The sequence below is a fragment of the Saccopteryx bilineata genome, chromosome X (genome assembly GCF_036850765.1).
Source record: "Saccopteryx bilineata isolate mSacBil1 chromosome X, mSacBil1_pri_phased_curated, whole genome shotgun sequence".
Classification (NCBI taxonomy): Eukaryota; Metazoa; Chordata; class Mammalia; order Chiroptera; family Emballonuridae; genus Saccopteryx; species Saccopteryx bilineata.
In genome coordinates this window covers 75,686,305-75,712,489 of record NC_089502.1, presented here as the reverse complement: position 1 = coordinate 75,712,489, position 26,185 = coordinate 75,686,305, and the positions used below count along the sequence as shown (strand labels likewise).

The following is a 26,185-nucleotide window of genomic DNA, read 5'->3' as shown; positions in this document are numbered from 1 at the left end:
TTGTCAAATGACTTTTCTCCATCTGTTGATAAGATCATATGATTTTTCTTCTTTAGCCTGTTGATGTGTGATGGATGAAGTTAATTGATTTTTGAATGTTAAGTCAGCCTTGCATACCAGAAATAAATCCCACTTCATCATGGTGTATAGTTCTTTTAAAATATTGTTGGATTTGATTTAATACAGTATTTTGTGAAGGAGTTTTGCATCTATTTTAATGACAGATGTTTGGTCTGTAGTTTTCTTTTCTTGTAATGTCATTGGTCTTGGAATTAGGGCAACACTAGCCTCATGGAATAAGTTAAAAGAATTACATCTGCTTCTATTTTCTGAAACAAGTTGAAGAGAATTAGTATAATTTCTTCCTTAAGTGTTTGGTAAAATTTACCAGTGAAACTAGCTGGGCCTGGTGCTTTCTGTTTTAGAAAGTTATTAACTATTGATTCAATTCCTTTAATATATATAGGACTATCTAGGTTATATATCTTAGTTTACAGTATGTCCATAAAGTCATGGTGCACTTTTGACTGGTCATAGGCAAGCAAAAAAAATATAGAAATGTGAAATCTGCACCAAATAAAAGGAAAACCCTCCCAGTTTCATACCTATTCAGTGCAGTTTGATGTGGGCTCACACACAGATATTTTAGGGCTCCTTTGGTAGCTATCCCATATAGCCTACAGACCCATCACTGACTGATGGCCTATCAGAACGGGGTTTCTCCACCAAACTGCCGGTTTCCTTCAACTGCTTGTCCCACCAAGTAATGCTATTCCTATGTGGTGGTGCTTCGTTATAAATGCACTGATATTAACGTTGCACTTTGGTCACAGATTCGAATTTAGCGAGCCACAGAACACACTGAACTTTCCTCTGTACTGTCCACATCTCGACTGGCATGGCTGTGGGCTGCTCCGCTGTATACACGGTGTTATGTCATCATCTGCGCATGTGCACATGCTGCCACATCATCCTACAGAAACTGGGAGGGTTTTCCTTTTATTTGGTGCAGATTTCACATTTCTATTGTCTTTTGTTGCTTTCCTGCGACCAGTCAAAAGTGCACCATGACTTTATGGACACACTGTATATCATCTATTCAGATTATGCATTTCTCTTTGTGTGAGTTTTGATAAGGTGTGTTCTTCAAGGAATTAGCCATTTTCATTTATGTTATCAAATTGTGAGAATAGAGTTGTTCTTTTTTATTTATTTATTTATTTTTATTTTTTTGTATTTTTCTGAAGCTGGAAATGGGGAGAGACAGTCAGACAGACTCCCACATGCCCTGGCCGGGAATTGAACCTGGGACTTCTGCACGCCAGGCCAACGCTCTACCACTGAGCCAACTGGCCAGGGCCAATAGAGTTGTTCTTATTATCCTTTTAGTGTCCATGGGATCAGGACTAATGGCCCTTTTTTTCATTTCTAGTATTAGTAATTTGTTTATTCTTTCTCCATTTCTTGGTTAGCCTGGATAGGGAGTTATCATTTTATTGATCTCTTCAAAAAACCAGTTTTTTGTTTCATTGATTTTGATTTTCTTTTTCTATTGATTTTCTGTTTTTAATTTCATTTAATTTTACTCAGATTTTTATTATTTGCTTTCTTAGGCTTATTATGATTTAATTTGCTCTTCTTTTCTCATTTCCTAAAGTGGGAGCTTAGATTCAATATTTTCCAAAATCATTTAGTTCTTTCTCCTATGATTTTCTAACTATCTGTCTGTTATTGATTTTCAACTTAATTCCATTGTGATCTGAGTGCATAGTTTATGATATCTATGCTTTTGAGTTTGTTGTGTTTTATGACACAGAATGTTTATTTTAGTGAATGTTCCATATGAACTTCCCTGGTATTGTTAGAGGAAGTATCCTATAAATGTCAATTTGATCTAGTTAATTGATAGTTCTATTCAGTTCAACTATATCTTTACTGATTTGCTGCCTGGTGGATATTTCCATTACTGAGCAAGGGATGTTGAAGTCTCTAAAAGTAACAGTGTATTCTTCAGTTTTTGCCTCACACTTTTGACACTTTATTGTTAGCAACATACACATTAAAGATTGCTATGTATTTTGGAGAATTGAAAACTTCACCATTATGTAATACCCCTCTTTATTCCTGATCTTTTTCTTTTTCCAATGTCAGCTTTGTCTGAATTTATATATATATCTTTTGATTAGTGTTAGCAGAGTATATCTTTCTCTACCCCTTTACTTTTAATCTACTTATGTCTTTATATTTAAGTGTGTTTCTTATGGACAACATAGCTGATTCTTGTTTACCCACTACGACAGTTTCTGTCTTTTAACTGGTGTATTAAGACCATTCATATTTAAAATGATTATTGATATAGTTAGATTAATATTTACTATATTTGTATCTGTTTGCAATTCATTGTTCTTTTCTTTGCTTCTTTTTTTAAAATTTTTCTGCCTTCTCTGGCTTTAATCGAGCATTTTACATGATTAGATTTACATATATCCAAATTTATGACCTATATTATTTTCCTTATCTGAAAAACATTTTTTTTTGAGAGAGAGAGACAGACAGACAGACAGACAGGGAAAGACAGACAGACAGGGACAGACAAGAAGGGAGAGAGATTAGAAGCATCAATTCTTTTTTGTGGCACCTTAGTTATTCATTGATTGCTTTCTCGTAAGTGCCTTGACCGGGGAGACTCCAGCAGAGCCAGTGACCCCTTGCTCAAGCCAGTGACCTTGGGCTAAAGCTAGTGACCTTAGGCTTCAAGCCAGCAACCTTTGGGCTCAAGCTAGCAACTGTGGGGTCATGTTTATGATGCCACGCTCAAGCCAGTGATGTCAGGGTTTTGAACCTGGGTCTTCTGTGTACCAGGCTGATGCTCTATCTATTGCACCACCACTTGGTCAGGCTGGTTGAAAGAATAAATGAATAACTGAAGGAAATTGTAATCTTGGGATGTAAACAAAGATTCTTCTGAATCCAAGTTCATTGTACCTTATACTGAATCAGTCATGCTAAGAATATTAATAATAGCATAAAAATTGCCCATTTGAAAAATGTGCAAAATTATACCAATTTTTAGAATTGTTTTACAGCCTAATTAAGTGAAACTGATGAGCCTATAGTAGGTACTCAATAAATGTTTATTTAATTTCATTTGTTCTTTGATTATATAAGTAGTAGGCTAGTAGGCTCTATGCTTTTATGACTTCTCCCATTTATACAGAGAAATACACCAGAGAACTGAAAATGGTCAACATTTCTTTACTACCATGGTGAAATAATATGAAGCACATGGGTGCTTCTCCTGTATGCCCTGGCCAGGAATCGAACCCGGGACTTCTGCACGCCAGGCCGACGCTCTACCACTGAGCCAACCGGCCAGGGCCAATAGAGTTGTAATGGCCCTTTTTTATTATTTGTCCCTCAGATAATAAAAGTAAGGACAATGACTGGCAGATAAGAAGGATTGGAAGTTTTTATAAAAAAAAAAGCAACCTTTGAGAGTCTGCATTTCAAATCTTGTAACCTTAAAAGTTTATTTAATGTTCAGCTCATACCATTAGAATTGTAAACAGAATGTACAAATGTGTGTGTCAAGTTCAATACATTTGAAGAAGATGGAAACCATTAGTGTCAAAGAGTGAAAATTTTGAATGAGAACCACATGGAATGCCCATGTTCAGAGTCTAGATTATTGTTCTAAGATCTACTCTAAGCATGCAAAAAAGGCAAGAAAAGGTATGGTTTGCAAGGTGATTTCCACCTCATCTTACATCATCTTTATAAAAGTATTTCTGATGTGAGTAGGCTTGCATTCTTTGTCCTAGGGTTTCTTCTCTAGCCCTTGAAGCAGGGGTTCATGCCTGGTGCTTCAAGCTCCAAAAACATGACTTAAATTATGATCAGCTGTAAAACTTTCCTGGCTCAGTTATGGCTTGGTTTGGGAATGATGTAAAAATCTTATCAAAAATATAAGGTCTACTGGAAAGTTCTGTCCGTTTCTACCACAACAAGTTTCGACACGTAAGCACATGTTTATTTGGCGCATGTGTGCCTCTCTATTTTTATCACTTAATGTATACATACTGACGTAGCAAATTAACTAAAACAAAGTTGATTCACGTTAGTCTTATATGTGAAACGATAGTGTACCCATGGCTACTGATAAAGTTAAATTATGCCACTGTAATTTTTACGAATTTCAACAAGGAAGAAATGCTACAGAAGCATGTCTGTCACATCACCATATTCCCTGGGCTTAGCACCCTCTGACAATCACTTGTTTTTGTCCTTACAAAATTTTTTGAAGGGCAAAAAATTCAAAAATGAAGAAGGTACCAAACAAGCACTGGTTCAATTTTTTGCATCAAAAGATAAAACATTTTTTAAAAATGGGTTATACAAATTGCCCTTACGCTGGCAAGAAATCATTAATAATAATGGCAATTATATTATTTAATAAAGTTTATTGACGGTAAGAAAAATTTGTATTTTTATTCCAAAAACAGACAGAACTTTCCGGTAGACCTTTTGTGGTCCAGCGAACACTAAAACAAGTCCCACTAACTGTTGACATTTCAGAAGATTAATGGTCTCTCAAAGTTCCACGATGTATAGGTTTCTATATAACCAAAGATGTGCCCAAATTGACAAGTGTGTGTTCTTGCTAAGAAAATATTTTGCAATACTGAATCTTTGGTCAATTTAATGCAGGGGTCCCCAAACTACGGCCCGCGGGCCACATGCGGCCCCCTGAGGCCATTTATCCGGCCCCCGCCGCACGCCCGGAAAGGGCACCTCTTTCATTGGTGGTCAGTGAGAGGAGCATAGTTCCCATTGAAATACTGGTCAGTTTGTTGATTTAAATTTACTTGTTCTCTATTTTAAATATTGTATTCATTCCCATTTTGTTTTTTTACTTTAAAATAAGGTATGTGTAGTGTGCATAGGGATTTGTTCATAGTTTTTTTATAGTCCGGTCCTCCAACAGTCTTAGGGACAGTGAACTGGCCCCCTGTGTAAAAAGTTTGGGGACCCCTGCTTTAATGGTTAATATAAAAAAGCTAGACTTAAGAGCAACAATATCTGAAGAGAATTAGATAGATGAATAATAATAAAAAAAGAAAAAACGATGAATGGAATGGATTGTGTGATGTGTGCTTTATTGCATACCATGTTTCAGGGAGCAGTAGGGTCCCATGTTGTATTAATGAATGTTCTTAAAAAAAGAGTCCTTAGTCAAAAAGAGCTTGGGGAACAAGGGGTTAAGGAAAAATAAACAGATTTCTTTACTTAAGACTTCTCAGGTCTTTTAATACACAAATGGGAAATGTGACTCTCCAAAATAGAATATAAAATGCAGCATTTCCCAAACTTATTTGGTCACAGAACTTAAAAAAAAACCCATCTTTTGTTGAATTAATGTTATAGTGCTTGTGAAATACGGAGGTTGTACAACGAGCATGAACTTTGTTACTCTTTCAGAAGTGGGTTTGAATTCTAGTTCTAACATTAAATAGTTGTATGAAGTTGGGGAGGTTACTTTAACTTTCTGGATCTGTTTTTTCTTTTATTTATGAAAATTGGGACAATAGTGTGTGTGTGTGTGTGTGTGTGTGTGTGTGTGTGTGTGTATATATATATATATATATATATATATATATATATATATATATATATTAAGGATTAAATCCTCAGGAGGATTGAGTGAGATAATGCACAGTACTTAGCACAGTGCCTGGCACATATACTCAATAAATAGAAGCTATAATCACCACATTTATTTTTCATCTCCATTATCAAGCCACATACCTACCTGACAAGCTTGCCAAAATAGCTTCAAAATAGGTCTGGCCTGAGGACTCAAATGGCTATACTTCTGACTTTTTTGGGAATTTAGTATAGAAAAACTGGACTAAGTTGTCCAGAGATATAACTCTATGATTTATTTGCTATCTGAGCTTGAGAGAATTACTTCATCTGTTTGCCAAATATAGGTTTAGACCAGATAACCTCTTACTCTAAAATTTTGTGAACCTGAGCTCTAAATTGCTATATAAGAGATTTGTAATTCTATTGTTGAAGAAATCTGTGGCAAAGGTTAATACAAATTATAAAGTATAGTACTGTATAACAAAGCTATTTTTATGATCCAGCAGATGGCTGGCACAGTGTTTTGCCAATCTGGTTACAAAGAACTGTATAGTGAATAATTCTGCGTAACAATTGCTTTCTCTGGTACTTGACCCCATAATCACCACTCTTTAACATTGCTCTAATCAACTACAGAACTTGATTATGTGTTTTTTTCACTGTAGACACAAAGAGGGAAGCTGAATTAAACTAAGCTATAGAATTTCTAGCTGAGACTTTTATGTCCATTTTCATTATTTTACAGTTGAGAAAACAGTACAGGAAAGGTTAAGTAACTTGTCGGGGGTCATACAGCTATGAAGTGGCAAAGCTTTGAATAGGTATCTGGATTAAAAGATTCATCATCTGTGAACTTACAGATCTTACTGAAAGACCATAATAAAAACGTTAAACCAAACCAGAAAGAGCTATTATAGAAATTCTTCTGTTTATGCTTCCCAACCTAGCAAAATGTGCATTTTCCACTATCCTTTATCCCTGATTTCAATCCCTCTTCACAGGATGGTCCCTCTAACTCCATGGTGCACGGCGACACAACTTAGAGCATAAGAACTCCAATTAAAGTTTTTTGAATGTCTAAATAAATTACATCCATTGATTCTTTACATACATGCACAGTTCCTTTCATAAAGGCCCTTGTTAGTTATGAATGTTGGTGTCTTATGGAACTGTCATTTTTCTGTCCCTAGAATCCAATGTTCATTGTTTTCAAAGATTGTTATGAAGTGGAAATGAGTGGCAAGAATGAAAGACTTTGAATCAGAAAACCTGTCTATGCTGTCTTCTACACATTGTTCTTCAGTACTTTGTTTCAGGAAATACCTTTTCCTTTGTAAAGATATTAAATACATAATTGTAAGCCACAGAACTGCATTTAAGTCCCAGCTCTGCTACTTACTAAGTACTGTATGACATTGAGCAAATTGTTTCATTTCTGTAAGTGCAACCTCATTTGTAAAATGGAGATATAGAGCTATAAGGATTATAAGATAACATAAAAGCATCTATAAAATAGGCACTAGGCACTCAATAAATACAATTCTTTGCAAAATTTCATAATTATATAAATTTTATTCATCCAAAACCCAAGCACACAGAAAGCTCAAATAACCAAACCATTTAATCTAATATAAATTGATGGTTAGAATTATAATCCTAAGGTACAGCAAGTACTAAAATGGCCTTGGAAGATTTACTTTCTTTTTTATTATTATTGAGTAATATCATGATCTTTTTTTATTAATTTATTGTGTTTACATAGATTCTAGTGTCCCCCCCCGAATTCATCCTCCCCGCCCTCATGTCCCTAAGTACATGCCCCCGTCCCACTCCCTATAATGTCCTCCCCCTTTCTTCCAGGATTTGCTTTTCTGCTCTCATCCCATCCTATCAGCCTATCATCCCCTTTCCCTCTGTCTGCTTTCCTTCTGGATTCTTTGATCCCGCCTCTGTCTCTATTCCGCCCCTCAGTTCACATTGTTTGTTGGATTCCTCAGATGAGTGAGATCATATGATATTTTTCTTTCTCTGCCTGGCTTATTTCATTTAACATAATAGTTTCCAGGTCCATCAATGTTGTCGCAAAAAAATAATATTTCCTCCTTTTTCATGGCCCCATACTATTCCATTGTGTATATGTACCACTGCTTTTTAATCCACTTGTCCACTGACGGGCACTTGGGCTGTTTCCAGATCTTGGCTATTGTAAACAATGTTTGCATATATATATGGGGGTGCATTTCTACTTTTGACTCGTTGATGTGGTGTTATTGGGATATATTCCCAAAAGTAGGATGGCTGGGTCAAAAAGCAGTTCAATTGTTAATTTTTTGAGGAATCTCCATACTGTTTTTCATGGTGACTGCACCAGTCTACATTCCCACCAGCAGTGCAGGAGGGTTCCCTTTTCTCCACATCCTCACCAGCACATATTCTGTGTTGTTTTGTTGATGAGCGCCATTCTGACTGGTACGAGGTGATATCTCATTGTGGTTTTAATTAGCATTTCTCTAATGATTAGTGATGTTGAGCACTTTTTCATATGCCTATTGGCCATCTGTATGTTCTCTTTGGAGAAGTGTCTATTCATTTCTTTTGCCCATTTTTTGATTGGACTGTTTATCTTTCTGGTGTTGAGTTTTACAAGTTCTTTATAAATTTTGGTTATTAAATCCTTATCAGAAATATTGTTGAATACATTCCCCCATTGCGTGATTTGCCTTTTTATTTTGTTCATATTGTCTTTAGCTGTGCAAAAGCTTTTTAGTTTGATGCAGTCCCATTTATTTATCCTGTCCTTTATTTCCCTTGCATGTGGAGATACATCAGCAAATATATTGCTGCGAGTGATGTCGGAAGGCTTATTGCCTATGTTTTCCTCTAGGATGCTTATGGTTTCATGAGTTACATCTAAGTCTTTTATCCATTTTGAGTTTATTTTTGTGAATGGTATAAGTTGGTGGTCTAGTTTCATTTTTTTGCAGGCAGCTGTCCAATTTTCCCAACAACATTTGTTAAAGAGACTGTCTTTACTCCATTGTATGCTCTTACCTCCTTTGTCAAATATCAGTTGTCCATAAAGGTGTGGGTTTATTTCTGGGTTCTCTGTTCTGTTCCATTGATCTATATGCCTGTTCTTATGCCAGGACCAAGCTGTTTTGAGTACAATGGCCTTGTAGTATAACTTGACGTCTGAAAGTGTGAAATCACCCACTTTATTCTTCTCTTTCAAGATTGCTGAGGATATTCGTGTTCTTTTTTGGTTCCATATGAATTTTTGGAATATTTGTTCTATATCTTTGAAGTACGTCCTTGGTAATTTAATAGGAATTGCGTTGAATTTATAGATTGCTTTGGGTAATATGGACATTTTAATGATGTTTATTCTTCCTAGCTGTGAACAAGGTACATGCTTCCACTTCTTTGTATCTTCCTTGATTTCTTTTATCAATGTTTTATAATTTTCTGAGTACAAGTCTTTAATCTCCTTGGTTAAATTTACTCCTAGGTTTTTGTGTTTTTTTTGTTACAATACTGAAGGGGATTTTTTTTTTTAAATTTCTCTTTCAGACAGATCATTGTTGGTATATAAAAATGCCTCTGATTTCTGAGTATTAATTTTATATCCTGCCACCTTGCTGAATTCATTTATCAGGTCCAGTAGTGTTTTGACTGAGACTTAAGGTTTTTCTATATACAATATCATATCATCAGCAAATAATGATAGTTTTACTTCTTCTTTTCCAATTTGGATGCCTTTTTATTTCTTCTTCTTGTCTAATGGCTGTGGCTAGGCCTCCTAGAACTATATTGAATAAGAGTGGTGAAAGGGGGCACCCCAGCTTTGTTCCCTATCTTAAGGGGATTGCTTTTAATTTTTGCCTATTGAGTATGATGTTGGCTGTGGGTTTGTCATAGATGGCCTTTATCATGTTGAGGTATGTTCCCTGTATTCCCACTTTGCTGAGAGTTTTGATCATGAATGGGTGCTGGATTTTATTGAATGCTTTTTCTGCATCTATTGAAATTTGTGGTTTTTGTCCTTCCTTTTGTTTATGTGATGAATCACATTGATTGATTTGCAAATATTGTACAAGCCTTCCCTCGCCAAAATAAATCCCACTTCATAATGATGTATGATTTTTTTCATGTATTGCTGGATCCGGCTTGCTAATATTTTGTTGAGGATTTTAGCACCTAAACTCATAAAGGATATTGGCCTATAGTTTTCTTTCTTTGTGTTATCTTTGCCTGGCTTTGGAATCAGAATTATGCTCACCTCATAAAAGGAGCTTGGAAGTTTTCCCTCCTCTTCAATTTTTTGAAATAGCTTGAGAAGGATAGGAGTTAGTTCTTCTTTAAATATTTGGTAGAATTCGCCTGTGAAGCCATTTGCTCCCGGGCTTTTGTTTGTTGGGATTTTTTTGATAAGTGTTTCAATCTCATTTGTTGTAATCGGTCTGTTTAGGTTTTCTGATTCTTCCAGATTGATTTTTGAAAGATTATATTTTTTCAAGGAATTTGTCCATTTTACCTAGGTTGTCTAATTTTTTGGCATACAGTTCTTTATAGTATTTTTTACAATCATTTATATTTCTGCTATGTCTGTTTTTACTTCTTCACCCCCATTTCTAATTTTATTTACTTGAGTCCTTTCTCTTTTTTTCTTTGTGAGTCTGGCTAAGGGTTCATCTATCTTGTTTACCATTTCTTTTTCTTTTTTTTTCTTGTTTACCTTTTCAAAGAATCAGCTCTTGGCTTCATTGATCCTCTGTATTGTTTTTTAGTCTCTATGTCATTTATTTCCACTCTGATCTTTATTATTTCCTTCCTTCTACTTCCTCTAGGCTTTACTTGCTGTTCTTTTTCTAGTTATTTTAGTTGCAAGATTAATTTGTTTATTTGAGCTTTTTTTTTAGCTTCTTATGGTATGCCTATAATGCTATGAACTTCCCTCTCAGTACTGCTTTTGCTATGTCCCACAGATTTTGAGTTGTATTATGCTCATTTTCATTTGTTTCAAGGAAATTTTTAATTTTTTTCTTGATCTCATTGTTGACCCATTTGTTATTTAATAACATGTTGTTTAGTTTCCAAGTGTTTGAGTGTTTTTCAGTTTTCCTATTGTAGTTGATTTCTAGTTTCATGCCATTGTGGTCAGAGAAGATGCTTGATATAGTTTCAATCTTCTTAAATTTGTTGAGACTCATTATATACCCTAATATGTGGTCTATCCTAGAGAATGCACCATGCACACTTGAAAAGAATGTATATTCTGCTGCTTTAGGGTGAAAGGTTCTGAAGATATCTATTAAATCCAGTTGATCTAGTGTGTCCCTTAATTCTGTTGTTTCTTTGTTAATTTTCTTTTTTGAGGATCTATCCATTGGTGTTAGTGGGGTAAAGAAATCCCCTACTATTATAGTATTGCTGTTGATCTCTCCCTTTATGTCCATTAAAATCTGCTTTATATATTTAGGTGCTCGTATATTAGGTGCATAGATATTTACAGTGGTTATCTCTTCCTGTAGGATTGCTCCTTTATCGTTATGTAGTGACCTTCTTTATCCTTTACTATAGTCTTTGTTTTAAAGTCTATTTTGTGAGATATAAGTGTTACTACCCCAGCTTTTTTTTCCATTTCCATTTGCATGTAATATTTTTTTCCATCCTTTTACTTTTAGTCTATGTGTATCTTTTGTTTTTAGGTAGGTCTCCTATAGACAGCATATGTATGGGTCCTGTTTTCTTAACCATTCAGCTACCCTATGTCTTTTGATTGGAGTATTTAATCCATTTACATTTAAGGTTATTATTGATATGTATTTATTTATTGACTTTTTTTCTTTAAATCTATATTCCTCTTTTACTATACATATATATTTTCCCACTTTGTTCTGTCTACAGCAAGCCCCTTAACATTTCTTGCAGCATTGGTTTGGTTGTGATGAATTCCTTGATTTTTTTTTTCTGGGAAGCTTTTTATTTCTTCTTCAATTTTAAACCATAGTTTAAATCCATATTGCTGGATAAAAAAGTCTTGTTTGTAGGTTCTTGTTCTGCATTACTTTGAATATTTCCTGCTACTCCCTTCTGGCTTCAAGTGTTTCTGTTGAGAAGTCGGATGTCATCCTTATGGGTGTTCCTTTGTAGGTGATTAACTGTTTTTCTCTTACAGCTTTTAATATTCTTTATCTCTTAGCTTTGGTATTTTGGTTATGATATGTCTTAGTGTGGGTCTCTTTCGGTTCTTTTTTTAATGGAGTTCTCTCTGCTTCTTGAACTTGTGTGACTATTTCCTGCATCAATTTAGGGAAATTTTTATCTATAATTTCTTGTAAGAGATTCTCTAGGCCTTGTTCTGTCTCTTCTCCTTCAGAAATCCCTATTATGTGGATATTGTTTCTCTTCCTGTTTTTACAGAGCTCTCTTAGGGTTTCCTCGGACTTTTTGATCCTCTTTTCTTTTTGCTTTTCTGCTTCCATGTTTTCACTTATCTTGTTCTCTAAGTTGCTGATTCCATCCTCTGCTTCATCCAGCCTGCTTTTAATTCCTTCTAGTGTAGTTTTCATTTCTGATATTGTGTTTGTCATTTCTGTCTTGTTCTTCTTTATGACTTCTGTGTCCTTTTTGATGCTTACAATTTCTTTATTGAGGTCTTCATTAAGTCCATCCATTGTAGCTTTGAGATCCTTAAGCATCCTAACAATCATTATTTTATACTCTGCATCTGGTAGTTTGATTACTTCCGATTCTTCCAGGAATTTTTCTGAGGACTTATCATGTTGAAGCATATGATTTATGCTTCTTTGCCTACTCATTATTCTCTGTATGACTTATGGGCTTCATCCAGTTGTGATCTCCTTACCTAGTAGAGCCACTCTGAAGTCTTGAGTTGTTTGTTTTCTTAACTCAGTGGTAATCTTGTTTACTGATCTCAGCAGTGGGCTTATTTGAAACTATATCCAAGAATGGGGGTGGTGTAACCTGAGACTCTGAAGGCTTGATCTGCCAGCTTCTCTCAGGGGGCAGGGTGCTTTCTCCGCTTCAGTAGGGGGAGGTGTATCTCAGATCTCCATGGAGACCTAAGTTACGGCCCCTCCTCCCCACTTCCTGTTTTCAGCTGTGTCTTGTGCCAATTGGAGCTGGAGAGCTTTCTGGAGGTGGGTCACCCGGAACCACTTTAGGCTTGTGATGTGTGGAGGGATCAACCCCTCCCCCAGCTATGGCTGCCTCTGCACTAGATGAGTCAGCTTCTCAGGTCATCCTATACATTCCTCTGCCCCCAATCATCTGTCTCTCTCTCCTCACTTTCCTTTGGAACACAAGCCAGCCCTCTCAGCACAACTCATTCTCAGGTCCCCAGGCAAGTGGCTGTGAGCGATATTTTCTGCTCTTCTCCTTGTAATGAGAGCCCTTCTGGGTCTCAGCCTCACCCTCCACTCCTGGAAGCAGGAGAGCACCCACTGTGCCCTGCACTCCCTACCAGGCTCAGTGTGTCTTTACTTTTGCTCCTTGGTTTTTGAGACCTGTTCTTATAGTCCAAAGTTGGTCTTTCATGCTGATTGTTCCTAAATTAATTTGTCATCTAGTTTGGTGGTGTGAGCTGGGAGTCTGTGCATCTGCCTACTCCACTGCTATCTTGGTATGTCTGGAAGATTTACTTTCTTATGAAAACACCTGTTAAATTTAATTTTCTAAATAAAATAGCTTTTCTTTTTATTTTCAATTAATTATTTCAATTATATTCAACTTTAAAATGTTGTTTGAACACAAGAAGTTTGGAATTATATTTGTACAACATAGAACAGATGATGTAAGACCTGGCCATCTTAAGAATATCTCTTATTTATCATATCTTTTCAATCAATTATCTTGGATTTTCTAGCTATAAGATTGTATCTGTAAATACTGGTATAATTTGTATAATTCCCAAATAATTATGCCTGTATTTGTTTCTTGCCTTATTGTATTGGCTAGAACATCAAGAATCAGATTGAACATCAGCAATTATAATGAGCTTCTTTTTTTTATTACTGATTTTGGCAGAAATGCCTGTAGTTTATTTATCATTAAGTATGATGCTATTTATTAGGCCAAGAAATTCTTCATCATATTAAATAATGACCTTTTATTCTTAGTTTCTAAGAATGACCAGAAAAGCATATTATATTTTTTATTAAATGCCTTTGTGGCATCTAAGCTAATCATATGATTTATATTCTTTGAGTTGATATGCAGTATGAACTTAAGAGATTTCCTATTATTGAATCACCTTTGCTTTCCTAGGACAAAACTCACTTGGTCATAACATAATATACTCAATTATAACTATATTGCAGGGTTTGATTTGCTGGTAATTATTTAGGATTTTATGTGAGACTTCTTTAGTTTCCTTTTTGGTTATATTTTTGGAATGTTTTACTATTAAGATTATACCAATTTTATAAAACAAACTAGAAAACATTCTTTCTCTTTTTATGCTCTGAAAAAGTTTATAGAACATGTAAAATATTTATTCTGAAATATCATGATTTTGGTCTAACTCCTTTGTTTACTAGAATGTCATTAGATATTTTCCCCCAGTAGAAACAAAGTAGAATAGCTTTCATTTAAGCATTTACTGCTATTCCTAGTTTGTAGTATTTCCTTCCAGAACAACTGATAAACAACCTCAGCTGTTTTTTTTCAACAGTTTAGCCAGCCACACTAACTTAAAAAAAGAAGCCCATTAATTTCTTATCAGTTTTCTGTGCACTTTCATTTCAGGTACCAATGTGATTGTCTCCAGAGGAATCAGATGTGAGAAGAATGAAAGATGAACTGTGGAAGAAGGGAAGAGGATAGATGGACTCAAGGAGCATAAGACATGAAGTCTAGGAGATTTGCTTTGGAAAGGCTTGCTTTATGGTGCGGATGCAACTTAAATTGTTCTTTGGAGGAGGGCTAGTTGCCAGTCAAGGTGACTAAGGTGGGAGTTAGAGAAGGAAATATAATTTCAGTATTTATTACCATCAATTAATATTTACATAATTATTTTCATGTATTCACTTTTTTTTAAATTGAGAGGTGGGAAGGTAGAGACAGACTCCTGCATGTGCCTTGACCAGGATCCACCCAGCAAGCCCCTTACAGGGTGATGTTCTGCCCATCTGGGGCCACTGCTCCATTGCTTGGCAACTGAGCTATTTTAGTGCTTAAACTGAGGCACAGAGCCATCCTCAGTACCTGGGGCCAGCTTGTTTAAACTGATTGAGCCATAGCTGCAGGAGGGAAAAAGAGAGAAAGGGGAGAGAAAGCAGAGAGAGAGAGAGAGGGACAAGAGGGAGGGGTGGAGAAGCAGATGGGCACTTCTCTTGTGTGCCCTGACTGGGAATTGAACCCGGGACTTCCAGACACTGGGTTAATACTCTACTGCTAAGCCAATTTGCCAGGGAAATATTCGCTTTTTGATGTACAGCTGTAACTGAAACAGACCTCTTATAGAAATGTAGGGATTATATTTACAAATTAAAGGTACTGAGTCCAGATAGAAAGTGCTTTATATTTTTGTGTGAAACTATTTGTGGAAAGCCTTTTATCTTTAGGAAATTAGCTCTTCAGACCTTTACCCCAGTTATGGTGTTCACTTTCTGCATAGACACAACCAGAAGTGAGGAGCACACCAGAACACTGGGCTGTGACTGAAAGGCCTGGTTATAGGTTGTCAGAGTCATGAATTTCAGTTATTCTTAATAACTTGAGAAGTCAGTGCTCAGGAACTGCCCTATATCTAAAACAGGGATAGCCTGAAAAGCCCATTCACCTGAGCAAGTTTGGATCGGCTTCAAACTATACCTTTCTAATTGATCCACTCTTTTCCTCTACCTTTTCCTTCTTTAGCAATGTTCCCACTGCCTAATTTGCTGAGAGCATCTGTGTCAGTAACTTTCCTTGGGCACTTGATTTTCATTTTCTCTGAACTACAAGGCTGTTATAAAATATATCTAGGCTGTGATTCAGTGGGGTCTAATACATAGCCTAGACTTAGCATCTGGAAAATCCCAAGTTTTGCTGTTCTATCCCCAAATCTGTCACACTGTCTTTAACAGATAACTAGATGGAAGTGTCTATGCTCTGTGAAGACTTTGTTCCTTCTGGCTAGTGATTTCCCCTTCTGGAATTGAGAAATGAGATTAACAACAACAACAAAAAAAACACAACAAACTACATTTGCCTTTTTATAGAAATTTATATTAAAATGTTGAACACATTATTTAACAAAACTATTTTTAAACAAAGCCCTTCCCCCTTATTACCCCAACAGTCTACTGCTGGATCTTCCCATTCCAAGGAATGAGGTCATGCTTTATGGGAGACATCTGCTTCTGAGGATATTACTGCACTGAGCAAAGAACATGACTTCATTAGAGGGAACAGTGGACCAGAGAGATTCAACAGGAGATTTGCATATGTGACAGCAAAAACAAAAGGAACCAGTTGAGATTCTCCTCTAGTGTCTAGCCTTCAGGATAGACTGAAGATCTAGAGATTTCACTTTCATATGACCTCATTTTGCTTTGAAATAATAAACTATGTATGAAAACTTCCAGAAAACTGTAACTCATAGCAACACCACCAAGTAGAGAAGCTGTCTTCTCTTAAGGGATTGGATGCATTACATTCTGGGAAGAGACCAGTTCTTTAAAACTTTGGGGTTGCTACGGAATACACACCTATGCAGAGTAAGTTCTGTTTCAAAGAAGCATTGTTTTAAACAGTGCAGCAAATATATACATTGTCATCTTTCAGTTCTGAAAAGCAAATTCTGAACATTAGAATGGATTTACGCTTTCCAGGAAGGTGATCTCCAGAAAAGTTTTATAGGATTTGTGACATGTTGTTTGTAACCTTAATTTTTAAAATGAGCAAGTCCAATAAATCTGTTGCCTACTAACCAAGCTCTGGTTTACTTGCATCTGTTCCCATTTTATTTGCTATTCTAATGAAGTTTGAATAGACAGCTAAATATTTTGGTGTTATTCAGTCTTATGCTCCTACTGACTAAGAGTTTTTAAAGAATGCCCTTAAAAAGTACTAGTATTTTAAAAGATAGTAATTGCTTGTTTAATTTACCAGGTTTCATTTCTAAGGACTGATGATGCAGGTGGAATCACATAAGTGGGAGATGTCCCAGGTACAATTCCCAGCCAGGGCACACAGAAGAAGCGCCCATCTGCTTTGCTACTATTTCAGTTCATTGCCTAGTGTTTATTTTATCACATAAATGGAGAACTTGTCTGAGTCTTCAAAATAACCCACTATGAAATATATGTAAAAAGCCATGAAATGTCCCCTTTTCTTTGTCTCATATACTTTAGTTCTTTTTTGCCCTCCTCCCAAGATCCAGTTTTATAGCCTCTGTGTCACATGGATTGCTCTTTCCAAGAATTTCTTTACTTTAACAACCATTTTCTGAATGCTTTCCATGTACAATGTATTGGTACTAAGTTTTTCAGGCAAAGTAGGTTCCACATCTGGGGGCTACGTTTAAAGAATTGCCTGGAGAGAATTTAAAAAATACAGATTTTGGGGCCTCATCTCATATGCATTAATTTAAGAACAAGGTCATTAGGATTGGTGCATTAGGGTCATGTAGTGGGGCATTGGTGGTACAGATATGATGAGAACAGAAATGACTATAGAGAATAACTGACGAGTAATAAAAATGCCATCTCCCTTTCATACCATTTTACTAAATTAATTTACAATTATTTAAAAATTAGTCCTTACATTAACTCTGGGTAAGTGGCAGTCTCTCTCTTTTACAAGTAATAAAACTGAAGGTCATGGAATAAAAGATCACTTGTCTAGAATCATGGAGCCAAAAGCAGAGTCAAGACGCAAACTCAGGTTTTCTGATGAAAAAAATCTTTCATTTTTGCCACTTATTACAACTTTCTTCATAACAATCTTGGAAAGCAATGGACATTTGGTTCAAAGGAGGGAAAAATGGTAGGTTCAATAAGACATGAAATTCAGTGGTGGCAATATGATAAAATTACACTAGGACTAATATCACATCAGTATTACATTAGATCACTTTAATATATGAAATCTATTCCTGTATAAATGTCTCCTGGTCCTCCAATGAGTGGCAGAAAATGAACCAAGTTTGGGGATGTCTGAACCTGCATCCAATGACAAAAACCCATACAGAACTCCTGTTTCCTGGCATTTTATCTAGCAGCAAAAGGCAGTCCATTTAAGTGATTTATATCTCTGTAAGTACAAGCAGAGATACAGTGGAAAGTCCACTAGCACAGGGTAGCTAGAGAAGAGGCAAAGAAAAATGCTCTCTGTCCCACAGTTCTGGCATTACTGGCTCTCTCCCTATAGGTAGCACGAACAGAAGTCATGCATGTATAGCCAGAGCATGAAGCAGACCAGAGTAGCATTGTAAGGGGTCAGAAAACTAAATTGTCATTGGAATTATAAATCACAAAAGTAGAGCAGAATTGACACATAACACCTAACTAAGCCTGCTACTTGACAAAATAGGATCAAGAGTCTCCTAATATAATATCCAAGGATAAAATAAAATAACTCATCATACCAAGAAGAGGAAAGTCACAATGTGAATGAGAAAAAAATGAACTCATGTAATATTGATATGAATCAGATTGCTGAAACCTTTTGACAGAGGTGTTAAAACAGCTACCATAAATTGCTTCAATAATTAATTACAAATCATTTTGAAACAAATGAAAAAAAGCTCAGAAAACTTCAGAAAAAAATATGTTCTAAAAACTGAAATGGAAATTATAGAACTAAAAGTTAAAATAACTAAAACAAAGACTCGGGGTAACGTCGCAGAAATGGCGGCGTGAGCAGCACAGCCAACAGATCTCCCCAAAATTTCAACAAATTCAACAACCAGAGACAGAAAAATTTATCCTTGGAGCTTCCGGGAGTTCCAAACTCTGAAGATGAAGGGGCTGCTTTCACTTGGAACTGAGAGTCAGAAGGGAGCTGAGGGTGCGGAGGAAACTAATTGCGGCACCGACGTTCGTTCAAGCTGAGGAGAGAGTGTACCTGTGGTGAGTCAGCCCATGCGCAGTGAGCAACTGCCTGTGTGCTGAGGGCATCCCAGCCACCTGCAAGCGGCACACTGCAGGCATCCCAGCAGCTGGTGCACCGCACCACGCTGCCGCGAAGTCCCAGCAGTCGTTGTGCCGCCTGCTGCGGGCATCCCAGCAGCTGGTGCGCCGTGGGCGTCCCAGCCTCCTGCCGCAGAGAGCACCCCAGTTGCTCACACGCAGGGAGTGCACCAAAGCGAACTTCCCTATGCCCGAGCTTCTCTGCATGGGCAGGGCGCTTCACCCAGCCATTCAAACTAACAATCAAGTGTTGGAGGAGGGGCATGCGGGCAGCTTGCAGTCTGTCCTGGAGCACATCTGTGGATCCAATCACTGAAATTAGCTTAACCCACAGTCTGCTCACCTCCCAACCGACCTACGTGGCTCTAATTGACAAGATCTTTCTCAGTTCAGTGATCCAAGACAAGAGGCATGATATTCTTTAGTGCCTCCTGCTAAAGGGGTGGGGGCAACTTCTGACTGACAGAGCTTTCATACTCAGGGGTATATGCTAAAAAGAGGGACTTGGCAGATGTTAAGACCTGTGCTGCAGGCAGAGACTAGGACATCTTCTTTTCAGCCAAAACAGGTTACAAAATGTGGAAAGCCTGGGGAGAGTGGTCCCACAGAATGATAGGCATGCTGAACAGGCCGGGTGGCTCATAGAAAGTCACCTTGAGAGCAATTGGCTCCCAGCCATGCCTGATTATGCTGGTGGCTCTCACTGACAGAACTTTACCCAGAGCCCTGCGTTGTGTGGGGATAGAGTGGAGATTTGCCAGCTCTTTCAGTCTCTCACTCCCCAGGCAGAGGCAGTGGCAGCCTCATAGCTGGTTCACCAGGCTGCTAATTCAGGAAGGGGAGACTAGGAGAGAGGCTCCGGGAAAACGGACTCTTCATTGTTGGAGCCTGCAAACACTAACAAGCCTTGACTACAAATGAGACTGAAGCCAAATATATGACATTGCCATAGAGTATCATCAACTGCAAATCCCTACCTAAGCATGCCACAGGGGCAGAGCCTGGAGTACAGAGTCACTGACCAGGAAGAGGGAGAGGAAAGAAAAAGGAAGAAACTAACCTCTCAAAATCAAGAAAAATCCACAGACATTATAACTTGTTCCATTATTTTTTCCTTTTGTTCCTTTTATCTTCTTGCCTTTATTATTATTATTATTATTATTATTATTATTTCTATTATCTCCACCTTGGTCCTTTCATTCTCTGCCCATCTTATTCTTTCTTTTTCATGAACTACACTACCCATAAGTGTTACATTTTATTTCTTTTCTTCTTCCTTACCCTCCATGAGGGTTACATTCCAAAACCCTTAACTCTCTCTCTCTTTTTTTTCTTTTCTTTTAATTTTTTCTTCCTTTCCTTTTCCCCATTTTCTTATTTCTCCCTTTCTATTAGTTTCTGTCTTTTCACCTTTTACTTTTCCTCTCACTCAATCCTCAATCAGGAACAAATTATTTAATTTGGGACTCAAGTTTTTTTGTGTGTGTGGCATTTTGGGTGCTTTTTACTTCACTTTTTAACACATTAGCATTCCTCCCAACCCAGGATCTCCATTATATTTAGTCTTTGCTCCACTTAATACAATAAATATTTTTTTCCTTTTTCCTGTTTCCCTCTAATCCCTCATTATATCTCTTAGTCAACCATCACTTACAAGCAAACCATTTTATTATTGACCCAGATTTTTTCCTTTTTTGCATTTTGTGGGTCCCTACTTCCTTTCTTGTCCCTTGAACACTTCCCCTCAACTCAGCCCCTCCCTTATAGGCAGTTTTTGTTCCATTTAGCAGAATATAATTCACAGGTCACCACGATATTTTCCTAAGAAGGAAGGGAGAGGAGGGGAAGAGAAGAAATAAAAGAGGGGGAAATAATAAATTATTTTTGGTTGTTTTGTGGTTTTTTTTCCAAATTATTTTTAATTTTTTAAACTTTTTATACTTTATTAATTCTCATTAATACTATCAATGAAACCAACTTCAGATGCCATTAAGAAAAAGGAAATTAAATATCATGGATACAAAAGATAGAGAAGTAACATAGATAGATGTGGAAAAATCTATGGAGAAAAAAATTTAATATATTGGAAACCTTGGAGATAAATGACAGAGAATTTATAATAGAAATCCTAAAAATACTCAGAGATATACAAGAAAACACAGAAAGGCAATTTAGGGAGCTCAGAAAACAACTCAATGAACACAAAGAATATATTACCAAGGAAGTTGAAACTATAAAAACAAATCAAACAGAAATGAAAAACAATACACGAGCTGAAAAACGAGGTAACAAGCTTAGCTAATAAAACAGGCAAGATAGAAGGTAGGATTAGTGAAATAGAAGACAAGCAACTTGAGGCACAACAGAGAGAAGAAGAAAGAGACTCAAAAATTAAAAAACATGAGAAAGCCCTACAGGAATTGTCTGACTCCATCAAAAAGAATAACATAAGAATAATATCTATGACAGAGGAAAGGAGAGAGAAAATGGAATGGAGAATATATTCAAACAAATAATAGATGAGAACTTCCCGAACCTGTGGAAAGAACTAGAGCCTCAAATTCAAGAAGTAAACAGAACACCGAGCTTTCTTAACCCCAACAAACCTACTCCAAGGCACATCATAATGAAGATGGCAGAAACCAATGACAAAGAAAAAATTCTCAAGGCAGCCAGGGAAAAGAAGAATACAACATATAAAGGAAGGCCTATTAGATTATCATCAGATTTCTAAGGATAAATTCTATAAGCTAGAAGAGAGTGGACCTCAATATTTAAAGCCCTGAAAGAGAAGAACTTTCAGCCAAGAATACTATACTCATCAAAGCTATCCCTCAAGTACGAAGGAGAAATAAAAACATTCACAAATACAGAAAAAATGAGGGAATTTATCATCAGAAAGCCCCCACTCCAGGAAATACTAACGGGGGTTTTCCAACCAAATTCAAAGAGCAAAACAAAATAAAACCACAAGTAACAGCTCCACCAAGAACACAATAAAACCAAATTTAAACTGTAACAAGAAGAACAAGAGAAAAGGGGAGAGGAGGGAGATTAATAGTAGCAAAGGACGATGAATCACAGAAACTCTCATAAGATATAGTACTATAATGAATATGGTAGGTACCCTTTTCATTATTTAATGGTAACCACACTTGAAAAAACCACCACAGAAGCATATGACTTTAAAAAGGTAGCAACAGAAGAAAGAAGTATGGAACACAAACAAACAAACAAAAAATGATAGAAAAACAGAAGAGAAGAATCAAACAAGATACAAAACTAACAGAAAATAATTTATAAAATGGCAATAGGAAACCCACAAGTGCAATAATTACACTAAATGTAAATGGATTAAACTTACCAATAAAAAGACACAGAGTAGCAGAATGGATTAAAAAAGAAAATCCAACTGTATTCTGCCTACAAGAAATACATCTAAGCAACAAGAACAAAAACAAATTCAAAGTGAAAGGCTAGAAAACAATATTCCAAGCAAATAACATCCAAAAAAAAGCAGGAGTAGCAATACTCATATCTAATAATGCTGACTACAAGAGAGCAAAAGTGATCAGAGACAAAAAGGGTCATTTTATAATGATTAAGGGGACACTGAATCAAGAAGACATAACAATCCTTAATAGATATGCACCAAACCAACGAGCACCAAAATATATAAGACAGCTACTTATTGACCTTAAAACAAAAACTGACAAAAATACAATCATACTTAGAGACCTCAATGCACTGCTGATGGCTCTAGATCGGTCATCCAAACAGAGAATCAATAAAGATATATTGGCCTTAAACGAAACACTGGAGCACCTGGATATAATAGACATCTACAGGACACTTCATCCCAAAGGAACAGAGTATACATTTTTTCTCTAGTGTACATGGAACATTTTCAAGAATTGACCATATGTTAGGCCACAAAGATAACATCAGCAAATTCAGAAAAATTGAAATTATACCAAGCATATTTTTCTGATCATAAAGCCTTGAAACTAGAATTCAACTGCAAAATAGAGGAAAAACCCCCACAAAAATGTTGAAATTAAACAACAGACTTTAAAAAAATAAATAGGTCAAAGAAGAAATAAGCGCAGAGATCAAAAAATATATACAGACAAATGAAAATGACAATACGGCATATCAGAATCTCTGGGATTCAGCAAAAGCCATAATAAGAGGGAAGTTCATATCATTTCAGGCCTATATGAACAAACAAGAGATCCCAATTGAACCACTTAACTTCACACCTTAAAGAACTAGAAAAAGAAGAACAAAGACAATCCAAAACCAGCCGAAGAAAGGAAATAATAAAAATCAGAGCAGAAATAAATGAAATAGAGAACAGAAAAACTATAGAAAAAATTAATAAAACAAGGAGCTGGTTCTTTGAAAAGATAAACAAAATTGACAAACCCTTGGCAAGACTTACCAAGGAAAAAAGAGAAGGGACTCATAGAAACAAATCCAAAATGAAAGAGGAGAAATCACCACAGACATCATAGATATACAAAAAATTATTGTAGAATACTATAAAAAACTATATGCCACCAAATTCTACAATCTAGAAGAAATGGATAAATTCCTATAACAATACAACCTTCCTAGACTGAGTCATGAAGAAGCAGAAAGCCTAAACCGACCAATTAGCAGGGAGGAAATAGAAAAAACTATTAAAAACCTCCCCAAAAATAAAAATCCAGGTCCAGACAGTTATACTAGTGAATTCTATCAAACATTCAAAGAAGACTTGGTTCCTATTCTACTCAAAGTCTTCCAAAAAATTGAAGAAGAAGCAATACTTCCAAACACAGTTTATGAGGCCAACATAACCCTCATACCGAAACTGGGCAAGAACACCACAAAAAAAAGAAAACTACAGACCAATATTTCTAATGAATACAGATGCTAAAATACTAAACAAAATACTGGCAAATAGAATACAAGAACATATTAAAAAAATAATACATCATGATCAAGTAGGATTCATCCCAGAATCTCAAGGATGGTTCAACATGCGCAAAACGGTTAACATAATACACTATATCAACAAAACAAAGAACAAAAATCACATGATCTTATCAATAGATGCAGAAAAGGCATTCGATAAAATACAACACAACTTTATGTTTAAGACACTCAACAAAATGGGTATAGGAGGAAAATATCTCAACATGATAAAGGCCATATATGATACACCATCAGCCAACATAATATTTAATGGCATAAAACTGAGGACTTTCCACCTTAAATTAGGAACAAGACAGGGTTGTCTACTCTCTCCATTCTTATTTAACATGGTGCTAGAAGTTCTGGTCAGAGCAATCAGACAAGAGAAAGAAATAAAAGGCATGCATATTAAAAAAGAAGAAGTAAAGGTATCACTTTTTGCAGATGATATGATCCTATACATCGAAAATCAAAAGACTCCACAAAAAGATTACTAGAAACAATAAACCAATACAGTAAGGTCGCAGGATACAAAATTAACATACAAAAGTCCATAGCCTTTCTATATGCCTACAATGAAATATTAGAAAACAAACTTAAAAAAACAATCGCCTTCACGATTGCAACAAAAAAAATAAAATACCTAGGAATAAACATAACAAAGAATGTAAAGGAGAAAACTACAAAGCATTGTTAAGAGAAATCGAAAAAGACACAATGAGATGGAAAAATATTCCTTGTTCTTGGATAGGAAGAATAAATATAATCAAAATGGCCATATTACACAAAGCAATTTATAAATTTAATGCAATTCCCATCAAAATTCCTATGACATTTTTTAAAGAAATGGAACAAAAAATCATCAGATTTATATGGAACTATAAAAACCCCCGAATAGCCAAAGCAATCCTAAGAAGAATGAAGCTGGGGGCATTACAATACCTGACTTCAAACTATATTATAGGGCCATAACAATTAAAATAGCATGGTATTGGCAGAAATATAGACACTCAGACCAATGGAACAGAATAGAAAGTCCAGAAATAAAACCACATATATATAGTCAAATAATTTTTGATAAAGGGGCCAACAACACACAATGGAGAAAAGAAAGCCTCTTCAACAAATGGTGCTGGGAAAACTGGAAAGCCACATGCAAAAGAATGAAACTCGACTACAGCTTGTCCCCGTGTACTAAAATTACTTCAAAATGGATCAAAGATCTAAATATAAGACCTGAAACAATAAAGTACATAGAAGAAGACATAGGTACTAAACTCATGGACCTTGGTTTTAAAGAGCATTTTATGAATTTGACTCTAAAGGCAAGAGAAGTGAAGGCAAAGATAAATGAATGGGACTACATCAGACTAAAAAGCTTTTGCTCAGCAAGATAAACTGATAACAAAATAAACAGAAAGCCAACTAAATGGGAAATGTTATTTTCAAACAACAGCTCAGATAAGGGCCTAATATCCAAAATTTACAAAGAACTCATAAAACTCAACAACAAACAAACAAACAATCCAATAAAAAAATGGGAAGAGGACATGAACAGACACTTCTCACAGGAAGAAATACAAATGTCCAACAGATATATGAAAAGATGCTCATCTTCTTTAGCTATTAGAGAAATGCAAATCAAAACTGCAATGAGATACCACCTCATACCTGTTAGATTAGCTATTATCAACAAGACAGGTAATAGCAAGTGTTGGAGAGGCTGTGGAGAAAAAGGAAACCTCATTCTCTGTTGGTGGGACTGTAAAGTAGTACAACCATTATGGAAGAATGTATGGTGGTTCCTCAAAAACCTGAAAATAGAACTACGTTATGACCCAGCAATTCCTCTACTGGGTATATACCCCCAAAACTTAGAAACATTGATATGTAAAGACACATGTAAAGCCCCATGTTCATTGCAGCATTGTTCACAGTGTCCAAGACATGGAAACAACCAAAAAGCCCTTCAATAGAAGACTGGATAAAGAAGATGTGGCACATATACTCTATGGAATACTACTCAGCCACAAGAAATGATGACTTCAGATCATTTACAACAAAATGGTGGGATCTTGATAACATTACAGGGCATGAAATAAGTAAATCAGAAAAAACCAAGAACTACATGATTCCATACATTGGTGGGACATAAAAACGAGACTAAGAGACATGGACAAGAGTGTGGTGGTTATCGGGGCGGGGGAGGGAGGGCACGGGAGGAAAGGAGGGAGAGGGGAAGGGGAGGGGGAGGGGCACAAAGAAAACTAGATAGAGGGTGACGGAGGAGAATTTGACTTTGGGCGATGGGTTTGCAACGTAATTGAATGACAAGGTAACATGGACTTGTTTTCCTTGAATATACGTACCCTGATTTATTGATGTCACCCCATTAACATTAATAAAAATTTATTAAAAACAAAACAAAACAAAAAACA

General features: G+C 36.2%; 1 protein-coding gene across 5 annotated transcripts in view; it reads right to left on the bottom strand.

Moving 5' to 3' along the window:
- EDA (ectodysplasin A) overlaps positions 1–26,185 on the bottom strand; it is a 409,324-nt gene that overhangs the window by 25,427 nt on the left and 357,712 nt on the right. The window lies entirely within an intron of this gene.